Genomic DNA, 15219 nt, shown 5'->3' on the forward strand with positions numbered 1-15219 from the left:
CTATGTGTGTACAAGGGGAAAAGTCATGACTGAAAACATGACTTCAAGACTTAAAAGTTTGCCTTGGAATTGAAGCAAGAAGCTCTCTCACCATAAGCAAAAATTGTACAATCATACCAACAAATACTGCAAAAACATGTTTCAACAAATCTCATGAAATGTGAGATTTTAATAGGGGACACAATCTGAAACCGGGTTACATTATTGCCCTTTTAACACATATTTAGATTCACTGACATTTTCATACATAGATGAACTAAGGGTTACCAGCTCAGTCCTAGAACAAACTGTGGTCATACATTTAGGTACCACTGTTATTTATCCCTTGAGTGTGAGATGTCTGCAAAAATGATCAAAATCAAGTCTAAAGTCACAAATGTAACAAGAACTATGTGAACGAGGAAATAATTTATGAATAAAAATAGGACTTATAAACAGGGCCTGTCCGGGAATTGAACCCGGGACCTCTCGCACCCAAAGCGAGAATCATACGACTAGACCAACAAGCCATGAGAGTTAAAGCAGCAATGATCTAAAAAACAACAACACATTTAATAGGGGACACAATCTTTAAGACAAGCTCTTATGTCTTAAAGACATAAGAGCTTGTCTAGGATTGAACCCAGGGTCTCCCACACCCTAAGTGAGAATTACAACAAGATAGATCAACAAGCTTTGGAATAGGACTTTCCAACAGAGCTCATGAAGTGTGTGATTTAAATAGGGGACACAATCTGAAACTTGGTCACCTTTTTGCACTTTTAACACATATTTAGATTTACTGACATTTTCATACATAGATGAACTAACGTTTACCAGCTCAGTCCTAGAACAAACTGTTGTCATACATTTAGGTATAGGCATTTGACTTGATAGATTTGTATTGATCCCTTTAGTATGTGATAGCTCCATCAATGATCAAAATCAAGTCAAAAGTCACAAATGTAACAACAACTATGTGTACCAGGAAAAAAGTTATTATTGAAAAATAGGACTTATAAACATAAGAGCTTGTCCGAGAATTGAATCCAGGGTCCCTCACACACAAAGTGAAAATCACACTATTAAACCAAAAAGCCCTGAAAAACAAAGTGCCAAACATTTTTGAAAGAACCAAAACAAAACTTTTTTTTTTTTTTAATAACAAACAATCTGAAAATGCACTTTTAACACATATCCAATTTAATTCGCTCACTTTTTCATGCAAAAGAGATTAAATGGAGGTCATACTGAACACTCTAATGTTACAAGAAGGTTCCACCAAGACTTGAACTTGGATCACTGGATTCAGAGTCCAGAGTGCTAACCATTACACCATAGAACCTGTAAATGTACATGTAAAACAATGTGATCCTACAGTACACAGTACTTGATGAAATGTGATTAAATCTCATTGACACCTTGAGTGTAAGTTGTCAGGAAAATGGAGGGACACGTTTAAATCAAGTCTAAAGTAAAAAAGACAAGACTTGTGACTGTGTGTACGAGGGGAAAAGTCATGACTGAAAACAGGAATTATAAACACAAGTGCTCGTCCAAGTTCAACAAGTCTCATGAAATGTGAGACTTTAAAAAAGGACACGATCTGAAATGTTGTCCTAATTTTAACCAACATTTTTTAAAATTCCTTTTGATTAATTGATGTATGAAAAAGGCAGTGAATCTAAATTTCGGTTAAAAGTGCAGAGTTGCTTGAGCAGATTGTGTCCCCTATATGTTCATAAGTCCTGTTTTCAATCATGGATCTGTCCCTCGTACACACACTTGTTGTTACATGTGTGACTTTAGACTTGGTTTTAAACTTTCCTCTCACTTTTCCAGAGGGCACATAATCAAGGGATCAATGAAAATCTACAAAATCAAATACAGTTGTTTCTTAATTTACAAGCTCTATTTGTTCTAGGACTGATCTTGTAAACCCTTATTTCATTTGTGCATGAAGATGGTAGTGAATTTAAATTTTGGTTTAAAGATTGTGTCCCCTATTAAAATCTCACATTTTGTAAGATTTGTTCGGCGATCCTGTTGCAGGGTTTGTTGGTCTTGGACAAGTCCTTGTGTTAAAATTATAATTCCTGTTTTCAGTCATGACTTTTCCCCTCGTACACACAGTCACAAGTCTTGTCTTTTTTTTTACTTTAGACTTGATTTAAACGTTTCCCTCCATTTTCCTGACAACTTACACTCAAGCTGTCAATGAAAATCTATCAAATTTCATCAATACTGTTTACTGTTGGATCATCACTTTTTTTAATTGGGTTTATACAGGTTCCATGGTGTAATGGTTAGCACTCTGGACTTTGAATCCAGTGATCCAAGTTCAAGTCTTGGTGGAACCAACTTGCTGTATTGAAGTGGACATTTTTAAAGATTTGTATTGATCCCTTTAGTGTATACCTTCACAAAAAACGATAATGAAGTTCACAGTCAAAAGTAGAAAAAAATATTACTATGTGTGTAAAAAGTACTGACTGAAAACAGGACTTAAAGACAAAAAAGCTTGTCTAGGATTTGAACCCAGTCCATCTCTCACACCCTCAGCAAGAAGGATACGACGATACTAAGAAGTCCTGGAACAAGACTTACCAACATATCCTATGAAATGTGAGATTTTAATAGGGGACACAATCTGAAACTTGATTACCTTATTGCACTTTTAAACTTATTTAGATTCAGTGACATTTTCATACATAGATGAACTAAGGGTTACCAGCTCAGTCCTAGAACAAACTGTGGTCATACATTTAGGTAACACTGTGTTTGATAAGTCACGGATGTAACAACAATTGTGTGTACAAGAAAGACAATTTGTGATTAAAAATAAGACTTACAAGCATAAGGGCTTGTCCGGGAAATGAACCCGGGACCTCTCGCACCCTAAGCAAGAATCATACGACTAGACCAACAAGCCTTAAGAAGTCAATGGCAAACATCTTTTTTTTTTTTTTTTTTATCTTTTAATAGGGGACAGTCTGAAACTGCACTTTTAACACATATTTTGATTGACTACCATTTTCATGCATAAATAAACTGAGGGTTTACGACCTCAGTCCTAGAACAAATAGAGCTTGTAAGTTGAGACACAACTGTATTTATTTCAGAGGTTTTTATTGATCTCTTGAGTGTGTGATGTATCGAAAATGTATGTAAAAGTTTAAAGTCACAAATGTAAAGACAACTGTGTGTACGAGGGAAAAAGTTGTGACTAAAAACAGGACTTGTGAACATCTAAGGATCACAATTTGAAACTGGACTACAACATTGTACTTTTAAGCCAAATTTAGACTCAGTCCTTTTTTCATGAGAAAATATTTAAAGGGAGGTTTTACTGAACACTCTACTGTGACAAGAAGGTTCCTCCAAGACTTGAACTTGGATCACTGGATTCAGAGTCCAGAGTGCTAACCATTACACCATGGAACCTGTAAATGTACATGTAATACAATGTGATCCTACAGTACACAGTACTTGATTTGATTTGATAGATTGTCATTGATCCCTTGAGTGTGTGATGTCTGAAAAAGGAGATAAAAGCTCCAATTTGAGTTCACCATCAAAAATAGAAAAAAAAAATATGACTATGTGTGTAAAAGGGGAAAAGTCATGACTGAAAACATGACTTCAAGACTTAAAAGTTTGCTTTGGAATTGAAGTAAGAAACTCTCACACCATAAGCAAAAATTGTACAATCATACCAACAAATACTGCAAAAACATGTTTCAACAAATCTCATGAAATGTGAGATTTTAATAGGGGACACAATCTGAAACCGGGTTACATTATTGCACTTTTAACACATATTTAGATTCACTGACATTTTCATACATAGATGAACTAAGGGTTACCAGCTCAGTCCTAGAACAAACTGTGGTCATAAATTTAGGTACCACTGTTATTTATCCCTTGAGTGTGTGATGTCTGCAAAAATGATCAAAATCAAGTCTAAAGTCACAAATGTAACAAGAACTATGTGAACGAGGAAATAATTTATGAATAAAAATAGGACTTATAAACAGGGCCTGTCCGGGAATTGAACCCGGGACCTCTCGCACCCAAAGCGAGAATCATACAACTAGACCAACAAGCCATGAGAGTTAAAGCAGCAATCATCTAAAAAACAACAACACATTTAATAGGGGACACAATCTTTAAGACAAGCTCTTATGTCTTAAAGACATAAGAGCTTGTCTAGGATTGAACCCAGGGTCTCTCACACCCTAAGTGAGAATTACAACAAGATAGATCAACAAGCTTTGGAATAGGACTTTCCAACAGAGCTCATGAAGTGTGTGATTTAAATAGGGGACACAATCTGAAACTTGGTCACCTTTTTGCACTTTTAACACATATTTAGATTTACTGACATTTTCATACATAGATGAACTAACGTTTACCAGCTCAGTCCTAGAACAAACTGTTGTCATACATTTAGGTATAGGCATTTGACTTGATAGATTTGTATTGATCCCTTTAGTATGTGATATCTCCATCAATGATCAAAATCAAGTCAAAAGTCACAAATGTAACAACAACTGTGTGTACCAGGAAAAAAGTTATTATTGAAAAATAGGACTTATAAACATAAGAGCTTGTCCGAGAATTGAATCCAGGGTCCCTCACACACAAAGTGAAAATCACACTATTAAACCAAAAAGCCCTGAAAAAAAAAGTGCCAAACATTTTCGAAAGAACCAAAACAAAACTTTTTTTTTTTTTTTAATAACAAACAATCTGAAAATGCACTTTTAACACATATCCAATTTAATTCGCTCACTTTTTCATGCAAAAGGGATTAAATGGAGGTCATACTGAACACTCTAATGTGACAAGAAGGTTCCACCAAGACTTGAACTTGGATCACTGGATTCAGAGTCCAGAGTGCTAACCATTACACCATGGAACCTGTAAATGTACATGTAAAACAATGTGATCCTACAGTACACAGTACTTGATGAAATGTGATTAAATCTCATTGACACCTTGAGTGTAAGTTGTCAGGAAAATGGAGGGACACGTTTAAATAAAGCCTAAAGTAAAAAAAGACAAGACTTGTGACTGTGTGTACGAGGGGAAAAGTCATGACTGAAAACAGGAATTATATACACAAGTGCTCGTCCAAGTTCAACAAGTCTCATGAAATGTGAGACTTTAAAAAAGGACACGATCTGAAATGTTGTCCTAATTTTAACCAACATTTTTTAAAATTCCTTTTGATTAATTCATGCATGAAAAAGGCAGTGAATCTAAATTTCGGTTAAAAGTGCAGAGTTGATTGAGCAGATTGTGTCCCCTATATGTTCATAAGTCCTGTTTTCAATCATGGATCTGTCCCTCGTACACACACTTGTTGTTACATTTGTGACTTTAGACTTGGTTTTAAACTTTCCTCTCACTTTTCCAGAGGGCACATAATCAAGGGATCAATGAAAATCTACAAAATCAAATACAGTTGTTTCTTAATTTACAAGCTCTATTTGTTCTAGGACTGATCTTGTAAACCCTTATTTCATTTGTGCATGAAGATGGTAGTGAATTTAAATTTTGGTTTAAAGATTGTGTCCCCTATTAAAATCTCACATTTTGTAAGATTTGTTCGGCGATCCTGTTGCAGGGTTTGTTGGTCTTGGACAAGTCCTTGTGTTAAAATTATAATTCCTGTTTTCAGTCATGACTTTTCCCCTCGTACACACAGTCACAAGTCTTGTCTTTTTTTTACTTTAGACTTGATTTAAACGTTTCCCTCCATTTTCCTGACAACTTAATCTCAAGCTGTCAATGAAAATGTATCAAATTTCATCAATACTGTTTACTGTTGGATCAGGGGATATGCAGGTTCCATGGTGTAATGGTTAGCACTCTGGACTTTGAATCCAGTGATCCAAGTTCAAGTCTTGGTGGAACCAACTTGCTGTATTGAAGTGGACATTTTTAAAGATTTGTATTGATCCCTTTAGTGTATACCTTCACAAAAAACGATAATAAAGTTTAAAATGAAGTTCACAGTCAAAAGTAGAAATAAATATTACTATGTGTGTAAAAGGTAATGACTGAAAACAGGACTTAAAGACAAAAAAGCTTGTCTAGGATTTAAACCCAGACCATCTCTCACACCCTCAGCAAGAAGGATACGACGATACTAAGAAGTCCTGGAGCAAGACTTACCAACAAATCTTATGAAATGTGAGATTTTAATAGGGGACACAATCTGAAACTTGATTACCTTATTGCACTTTTAAACTTATTTAAATTCGCTGACATTTTCATACATAGATGAATTAAGGGTTACCAGCTCAGTCCTAGAACAAACTGTGGTCATACTAGGGATGTGCGTATCGATCCTGTGGTATCGATATATCGATACTCACACGCTACTCATTTGGCATCACTTTTCTGAAAAAAGTATCGATATAAACCAAAAAACGGCGTGTGGGGGGTGCAAGCATCACTTTCAGATGTTTTTGATGACTTACTTAACTTCCTATGTGCTGGGACACCCCTGTACCTGGCAGAGTATAGAGCTGGCCCAGTCACATCACAGGAGACAGCGAATGAGCGTCGTCAACGTGCAACACCCACACAGCCAGCCGACAGCGATGCAGCCAGGCATATCCAGTGTCAGGCATTGTTTATTTTATTTTTTTACTGAATATTTTTGTGTAAATTCAAATAATTTCCACACAGGGGAATTTACTGTTAGTTGAAAATTGCTTGAGTATTTAAAACAAGATAAGAAAGAGATACAATTTGGAGATTCTTCATCTTTGCATTACAGTTTTATTTTTTTCCAAGAAAATCTTGAAATATATGATTGAATGTGATTTTGGTTTTAATCTGTAACATGATTTCTTACATTTCGAAAACATTAGCCTATTTCATATTTCAATAATTGCTAATTATATCACAAACTTTAAAAAATAACTGCAGCTTCTTGCGATTCGGATTTGACAGTTAATTGGAAAGCCCTAATATCTAATTATTATTATATATAATATATAATTATTATTATATATAATATTTAATTTATTTTTCATATTTATGTTATTTATTTTAATTTGACTTTTATTATATATTGACCATAATACATGTGGTATAAACGGTCTGTATTTGTCTTGGGATTTGTCTTAAATAATAATAGTAATAATATTTTTGACTGACAAAAATTGCCAATAAGAAATTAATGGCATCGGTATCGGTATCGATGAAAATGCAAGAAAAAGTATCGGTATCGTATCGAATCCTAAAAGTGTGGTATCGCCCATCCCTAGGTCATACATTTAGGTAACACTGTATTTGATAAGTCACGAATGTAACAACAATTGTGTGTACAAGAAAGACAAGTTGTGATAAAAAATAGGACATTCAAACATAAGGGCTTGTCCGGGAATTGAACCCGGGACCTCTCGCACCCTAAGCGAGAATCATACGACTAGACCAACAAGCCTTAAAGACAAAATGGTGTACAGCTTTTTAAAAATGTTTTAATCCTTCAATAGGGGCCACAATCTGAAACTGCACTTTTACAGTTTTTTTCAGTCGCTGACAAGCGTTTTTCTAAACCGTAGTCACATTTTCAAAACTCTAAACACGATTAGCACAACATCGGTCCTTTGTGGCCATACCATTCACACATTTCATGTTGTTTTCACACAATATGCAGTCAGTGAACACATTTATATAATGCTTACATTTTCTTAACAGACAAGCTATACCTCCAAACAAAATTATGGATTGTTTTGTATTATTTACAAATGTTAACACACAATATCCCACAATTGCAAACACAATATTCCAAACCGTAGATACAGTATAAAAACCTCTGCTTCTGTAATACAGTAATATCAGTTGTAAAACAATATATCCCAGCTGATAATACTGTAACATCAGATGCGATGTGGATGAAAACTTGTGGCCTAACCCTGAAGATCGCAGTTATTAGATACTGTAAAGGAATTTTGTGCTTTTTTTTAGTTCTCCCTTTTTACTGGGCTTTTTGCTGTTGCTTTTTTGTTCATGGATATTTTGTTAACGTTACTGTAAACAATACTGTAAAACGTTTTCGGTTGTATCATACTGTAAACAGTATTTCTACTATACCTCCTGTAGTAAACAGTAAAGAAAAAAAAACTTTGTTTTTTACTGGAATGCTTTTGAATGTGAACATTACATGTGGATATACAGTTCCCAACCAAAAAATTAGGCGTAAAAAACTGTGGATTGCATGTTTTGCATGCAAATACCTGTAAAACTGAAACATAAAAGTCTATGCAGTTTTTGTAATGTCCACAATAGCCAGTATTTTGAAAGCTGGTGTACTTTGATTGGCTGCATGTTCCTTGTGAAGTGAAAACAAGAGTTATTCTTTGAAAGAATAATTTCATTTTGAGTCAGATGTCCAGTGTTTTGGTAAAGTTAATGTGTGCAGAGAAAGATGTCTTCTATTTTGAAATGAAGAGTTAGTACCGTAATTTCCGGACTATAAGCCGCACCTGACTATAAGCCGCACCAGCTAAATTTAGGGGAAAATACAGATTGCTCCATATATAAGCCGCACCCGACTATAAGCCGCAGGGTTTTGATGTGTAATTACCGTAGTATATAGGGGTTCCTGCTACCACGGAGGGGATTGTCGGGACAGAGATGACTGTTTGGGAACGCAAAGCGTCCCATTTATTAACAATCAATCTTTCAATCATTCAATCAAACTTTCACATCTTTGACATGGCGAACAGCATTCGTGCAGAGTACAAATAATACAACGGTGCAAAGTAATACAAAGTGCTCGTCTGTACGTTATCAAAATAACCAGCCTACCGGTACATGAAAAGTCAGTCTTTAATCATTGTGTCATCGTCTTCCTCCTGCGTACTAAAACCACCGAAATCCTCTTCGTCGGTGTCGGAGAAGAACAGGCCGTAAATAAGCCGCACCCTTGTATAAGCCGCAGGGACCAGAACGAGGGGAAAAAGTAGCGGCTTATAGTCCGGAAATTACGGTATATAGTAAACAAAATGTGCTTTTGAGAAGAAAATGATCTATTTGGCCAATTGTGTTTTGTAGGTGTAAGTCTGTGTTAAGAGTTTAGTAAAAGTATTTTAAGTATAGGTAAGCGCTTGTTAGCGATGGAAAAAAACTGTAAAGGTAGATTGAAGGTATTTGCTTTATCTGAAACATGGATAAAGAAAGGCAAGGAGGTTGATTTTGAAATTAAAAGACTATGATCTGTATGTCACTAGCAGAGACAATAGGACTGGAGGAGGGGTGGCCCTCTATATATATAATGAACTAAAATGCAGACCAGTTAAATGTATGACAATGGCCATCAATGATTTAATGGAGTGTGTAGCTGTTGAGATAGAATTAGAACAAAACAGAAACATTGTTGTTGCATGTGTATATAGAAAACCAGGATCAAAAGTGGAAACCTTCATGGATAAATTAGAGGAAATGATTAATGGTCTAAATAAAAATAGGACTATCGTAATTTGTGGAGATTATAATATTGATCTTCTAAAGGTAGATTCACATAAACAGACATCCGATTTTTTAGAAATATTATATGAAAAAGGGCTGTACCCATTAATTACAAAGCCTAGCAGAATAACCACAACTAGTGCAACCTTAATAGACAATATCTTTACAAATGTTTTAGGGATTCACATCACTACTGGGTTAGTGATAAATGACATAAGTGATCATCTGCCTATATTTGCAATATTTGACTATCAATTCCCTAAAAGAACATATCATCAAATACTTAAGAGGAAAAGAAGTGTCCAACATATTAATAACTTCAGGAATGACCTATTAAAACAAGAGTGGAAAGAGGTGTACACAGACGATATAAACACTGCCTATGATTCTTTTCTTAAACAGTATATTACTCTGTATAACAAGCATTGTCCTGAGGTTCCATGCACATCTAAACAAAGGCAAAATAATGCACCTTGGATGATAAACAGTTTGAAAAATGCATGTAAAAAGAAAAATAGACTTTATAAGGAGTTTATCAAATCAAGAACAGAGAATGCTGAAAAACGCTATAAGAACTACAAAAACAAGTTGACCAACATATTGAGACAAGCAAAAAGGGAATATTACAAAAGAATGTTGCATGAAAATAAAAATAACATAAAGGCTACATGGAATATTTTGAATAAAGCAATAGGGAATAGGACAAGGCGAACAGAACTACCTAGATATTTAAAAAAATATATATGTTAGTTGAAAACAAAGATGAAATTGTCAATGAATTAAATCAATTCTTTGTAAATGTAGGACCTAGCTTAGCAAACAAAATACCAAGAGCTAATGATCAATCAGGGGGTGTCTGGAAAAGGGAAAATAGGGTTATGCAGTCAATGTTTCTTAGTGAAGTGACTGAAAATGAAATAGTATCTGTGGTTTATAAACTAAAAAACAAGACCTCAACAGACAATGAGGGTATTGACATGAAAATAATAAAAAAACACAATTGATTGCATCATTAAACCATTACATTATATAATTAATTGTTCTTTCAAAGTAGGAGTTTTCCCAGACAGTATGAAAACAGCTAAGGTCATACCTTTATTTAAAACTGGAGACAAACATACATTTGGTAATTATAGACCAGTATCTCTCCTATCTCAATTTTTAAAAGTGCTTGAAAAACTGTTTGTTAATAAATTAGACTGCTTTATTGAAAAACATATATTATTAAATGAAAGTCAGTATGGATTTCGATCAAATAGGTCTACGAGCTTGGCCATCATGAACATTATTGAAGATATTACAACTGCAATTGATCAAAATAAATACACAATAGGAGTTTTCATTGATTTAAAGAAGGCATTCGACACTATAGATCATCAAATTCTCATTTCTAAATGATATACTTATGGAGTTAGAGGAGTTGCACTGGACTGGTTAACCAGCTATTTACAACAACGACAGCAATATGTTGAGATCGATGATCATAGGTCAGAATGTATGAATATTGAATGTGGAATTCCACAAGGTTCGATTTTAGGACCTAAACTTTTTATTTTATATATAAATGATATTTGTGAGGTTTCGAAAATTTTACAGTACGTATTATTCGCAGACGATACAAATTTATATTGTTCAGGAGATGACTTGAAAATCTTAGCCGATAATATTGAAGAGGAAATGGTTAAACTAAAATTGTGGTTTGATGTAAATAAATTATCTTTAAACTTGGAAAAGACTAAATTTATGGTATTCAGTAATAAAAGAAAGATAGAAGTTAGTTTATCCATAAACAATGTGAAAATTGAGAAGGTGTCTGAAATCAGATTTCTGGGGGTCATCTTAGATGAAAAGTTGACATGGAAAGCTCATATATTGCATGTGAAAAATAAGGTATCTAAAAGTTGATTTATTTTGAACAAGGTTAAATACAGTTTCCCGTATAATACAATGAGAATGTTATATTGCTCAATTATTTTACCTTATTTCAATTATTGTGCAGAAATATGGGGAAATATATATCACAGCAACATAATGCCTCTATTTCTTTCACAGAAAAGAGCCATTCGTATCATTTTTACAGTAGGATATAGAGACCACACAAATCCACTCTTCATTAGGTCAGCATTATTAAAACTAAAAGACATTGTAGAATTGCATACTCTATTAGTGATGTTCAAAGCTAGAAATAAAGTTTTTCCGAAGGACTTACAAAAGTTATTTGTGTTCACGTCTGAAGATGAGAACCACAGAAGGCCGTATGATTTTAAACATCCAAGAGTGCGAACAAATTTGAAGCAAATGTGCTTGTCTGTTGTTGGTGTGAAAGCATGGAATTCTCTAGACAAAGACTTCAAAAGTTGCAAGAATATCTTTGAATTTAAAAAGAGTTACAAAAAGAGACAACTGGAATTATATCAAACTGCTTTTTGATTTTGATTGGACGTGTCATTTTGAAAATGCTTAAACGAAAATTAAAAGTATGTTGGAGTTCGGGTGTTGGTGGAGGCAACAGTTATAAAGTCATCTAAATAATTTGTGTTAAAAAGGGGGCAGATAAATATAAGAATAGTATTCTTCCGTCTGCTCCTTTCTGATCATGGAAATGTATAAGAAACTAAAAAACAATTAAAGTGTCAACTGTACATGGCTTGTATATATGCATTTTTATGAAAGGAATAAAAAGAAATGATGATGATGATGTGTGTACGAGGGACAGATCCATGATTGAAAACAGGACTTATGAACATATAGGGGACACAATCTGAAACTGGAAACTTTGCACTTTTAACCCACATTTGGATTCACTGCCTTTTTAATCAAAAGGACTTCAAAAACGTTGGTTAAAAGTATGACACAATTTCAGATCGTGTCCCTTATTAAAATCTCACATTTCATGAGATTTGTTGAACTTGGACGAGCACTTATGTTTATAAGTCCTGTTTTCAGTCATGACTTTTTTCCCTCGTACACAGTTGTCTTTACATTTGTGACTTTACATTTTTTCATCAATTTTCCATACTTCACACACTCAAGACATCAATAAAAAAATCTGAAATAAATACAGTTGTTTCTCAACTTACGAGCTCTATTTGTTCTAGGACTGAGGTCGTAAACCCTCAGTTTATTTATGCATGAAAATGGTAGTCAATCAAAATATGTGTTAAAAGTGCAGTTTCAGATTGTGGCCCCTATTGAAGGATTAAAACATTTTTGAAAAGCTGTTTACCATTTTGTCTTTAAGGCTTGTTGATCTAGTGGTATGATTCTCGCTTAGGGTGTGAGAGGTCCCGGGTTCAATTCCCGGACAAGCCCTTATGTTTGAATGTCCTATTTTTTATCACAACTTGTCTTTCTTGTACACACAATTGTTGTTACATTCGTGACTTATCAAATACAGTGTTACCTAAATGTATAACCTAGGGATGGGCGATACCACACTTTTAGGATTCGATACGATACCGATACTTTTTCTTGCATTTTCATCGATACCGATACCGATGCCATTAATTTCTTATTGGCAATTTTTGTCAGTCAAAAATATTATTACTATTATTATTTAAGACAAATCCCAAGACAAATACAGACCGTTTATACCACATGTATTATGGTCAATATATAATAAAAGTCAAATTAAAATAAATAACATAAATATGAAAAATAAATTAAATATTATATATAATAATAATTATATATTATATATAATAATAATTAGATATTAGGGCTTTCCAATTAACTGTCAAATCCGAATCGCAAGAAAATGCAGTTATTTTTTAAAGTTTGTGATATAATTAGCAATTAATGAAATATGAAATAGGCTAATGTTTTCGAAATGTAAGAAATCATGTTACAGATTAAAACCAAAATCACATTCAATCATATATTTCAAGATTTTCTTGGAAAAAAACAAAACTGTAATGCAAAGATGAAGAATCTCCAAATTGTATCTCTTTCTTATCTTGTTTTAAATACTCAAGCAATTTTCAACTAACAGTAAATTCCCCTGTGCGGAAATTATTTGAATTTAAACAAAAATATTCAGTAAAAAAATAAAATAAACAATGCCTGACACTGGATATGCCTGGCTGCATCGCTGTCGGCTGGCTGTGTGGGTGTTGCACGTTGACGACGCTCATTCGCTGTCTCCTGTGATGTGACTGGGCCAGCTCTATACTCTGCCAGGTACAGGGGTGTCCCAGCACATAGTAAGTTAAGTAGGTCATCAAAAACATCTGAAAGTGATGCTTGCACCCCCCACACGCTGTTTTTTGGTTTATATCGATACTTTTTTCAGAAAAGTGATGCCAAATGAGTAGCGTGTGAGTATCGATATATCGATACCACAGGATCGATACGCACATCCCTAGTATGACCACAGTTTGTTCTAGGACTGAGCTGGTAACCCTTAGTTCATCTATGTATGAAAATGTCAGTGAATTTAAATACGTTTAAAAGTGCAAGAAGGTAATCAAGCTTCAGATTGTGTCCCCTATTAAAATCTCACATTTCATAAGATTTGTTGGTAAGTCTTGCTCCAGGACTTCTTAGTATCGTCGTATCCTTCTTGCTGAGGGTGTGAGAGATGGACTGGTTTTAAATCCTAGACAAGCTTTTTTGTCTTTAAGTCCTGTTTTCAGTCATTACCTTTTACACACATAGTAATATTTATTTCTACTTTTGACTGTGAACTTCATTTTAAACTTTATTATCGTTTTTTGTGAAGGTATACACTAAAGGGATCAATACACATCTTTAAAAATGTCCACTTCAATACAGCAAGTTGGTTCCACCAAGACTTGAATCACTGGATTCAAAGTCCAGAGTGCTAACCATTACACCATGGAACCTGTATATCCCCTGATCCAACAGTAAACAGTATTGATGAAATTTGATAGATTTTCATTGACAGCTTGAGTGTAAGTTGTCAGGAAAATGGAGGGAAACGTTTAAATCAAGTCTAAAGTAAAAAAAAGACAAGACTTGTGACTGTGTGTACGAGGGGAAAAGTCATGACTGAAAACAGGAATTATAATTTTAACACAAGGACTTGTCCAAGACCAACAAACCCTGCAACAGGATCGCCGAACAAATCTTACAAAATGTGAGATTTTAATAGGGGACACAATCTTTAAACCAAAATTTAAATTCACTACCATCTTCATGCACAAATGAAATAAGGGTTTACAAGATCAGTCCTAGAACAAATAGAGCTTTTAAATTAAGAAACAACTGTATTTGATTTTGTAGATTTTCATTGATCCCTTGATTATGTGCCCTCTGGAAAAGTGAGAGGAAAGTTTAAAACCAAGTCTAAAGTCACAAATGTAACAACAAGTGTGTGTACGAGGGACAGATCCATGATTGAAAACATGACTTATGAACATATAGGGGACACAATCTGAAACTGAGTGGCAACTCTGCACTTTTAACCGAAATTTAGATTCACTGCCTTTTTCATGCATGAATTAATCAAAATGAAATTTAAAAAATGTTGGTTAAAATTAGGACAACATTTCAGATCGTGTCCTTTTTTAAAGTCTCACATTTCATGAGACTTGTTGAACTTGGATGAGCACTTGTGTTTATAATTCCTGTTTTCAGTCATGACTTTTCCCCTCGTACACACAGTCACAAGTCTTGTCTTTTTTACTTTAGACTTGATTTAAACGTTTCCCTCCATTTTCCTGACATCACACACTCAAGGTGTCAATAACCATTTATTCAATCCAATCAAGTACTGTGTACTGTAGG

At 34.3% G+C, this 15219-nt stretch overlaps 7 non-coding genes across 7 annotated transcripts; 3 read left to right on the top strand and 4 right to left on the bottom strand.

Moving 5' to 3' along the window:
* Nucleotides 1–437: 437 nt before the first annotated feature.
* On the bottom strand, nt 438–509 carry trnap-ugg (transfer RNA proline (anticodon UGG)). The gene has a single exon. It is a non-coding gene; the product is annotated as a tRNA-Pro (tRNA).
* A 1758-nt stretch (nt 510–2267) lies between these two features.
* trnaq-uug (transfer RNA glutamine (anticodon UUG)) lies at nt 2268–2339 on the top strand. Its single transcript has one exon. It is a non-coding gene; the product is annotated as a tRNA-Gln (tRNA).
* A 1676-nt stretch (nt 2340–4015) lies between these two features.
* On the bottom strand, nt 4016–4087 carry trnap-ugg (transfer RNA proline (anticodon UGG)). The gene has a single exon. It is a non-coding gene; the product is annotated as a tRNA-Pro (tRNA).
* A 744-nt stretch (nt 4088–4831) lies between these two features.
* On the bottom strand, nt 4832–4903 carry trnaq-cug (transfer RNA glutamine (anticodon CUG)). The gene has a single exon. It is a non-coding gene; the product is annotated as a tRNA-Gln (tRNA).
* Nucleotides 4904–5831: 928 nt separating this feature from the next.
* On the top strand, nt 5832–5903 carry trnaq-uug (transfer RNA glutamine (anticodon UUG)). Its single transcript has one exon. It is a non-coding gene; the product is annotated as a tRNA-Gln (tRNA).
* Nucleotides 5904–7369: 1466 nt separating this feature from the next.
* On the bottom strand, nt 7370–7441 carry trnap-agg (transfer RNA proline (anticodon AGG)). Its single transcript has one exon. It is a non-coding gene; the product is annotated as a tRNA-Pro (tRNA).
* Nucleotides 7442–12711: 5270 nt separating this feature from the next.
* On the top strand, nt 12712–12783 carry trnap-agg (transfer RNA proline (anticodon AGG)). The gene has a single exon. It is a non-coding gene; the product is annotated as a tRNA-Pro (tRNA).
* The last annotated feature ends 2436 nt before the right edge of the window (nt 12784–15219 follow it).

The sequence above is a fragment of the Entelurus aequoreus genome, linkage group LG11 (genome assembly GCF_033978785.1).
Source record: "Entelurus aequoreus isolate RoL-2023_Sb linkage group LG11, RoL_Eaeq_v1.1, whole genome shotgun sequence".
Classification (NCBI taxonomy): Eukaryota; Metazoa; Chordata; class Actinopteri; order Syngnathiformes; family Syngnathidae; genus Entelurus; species Entelurus aequoreus.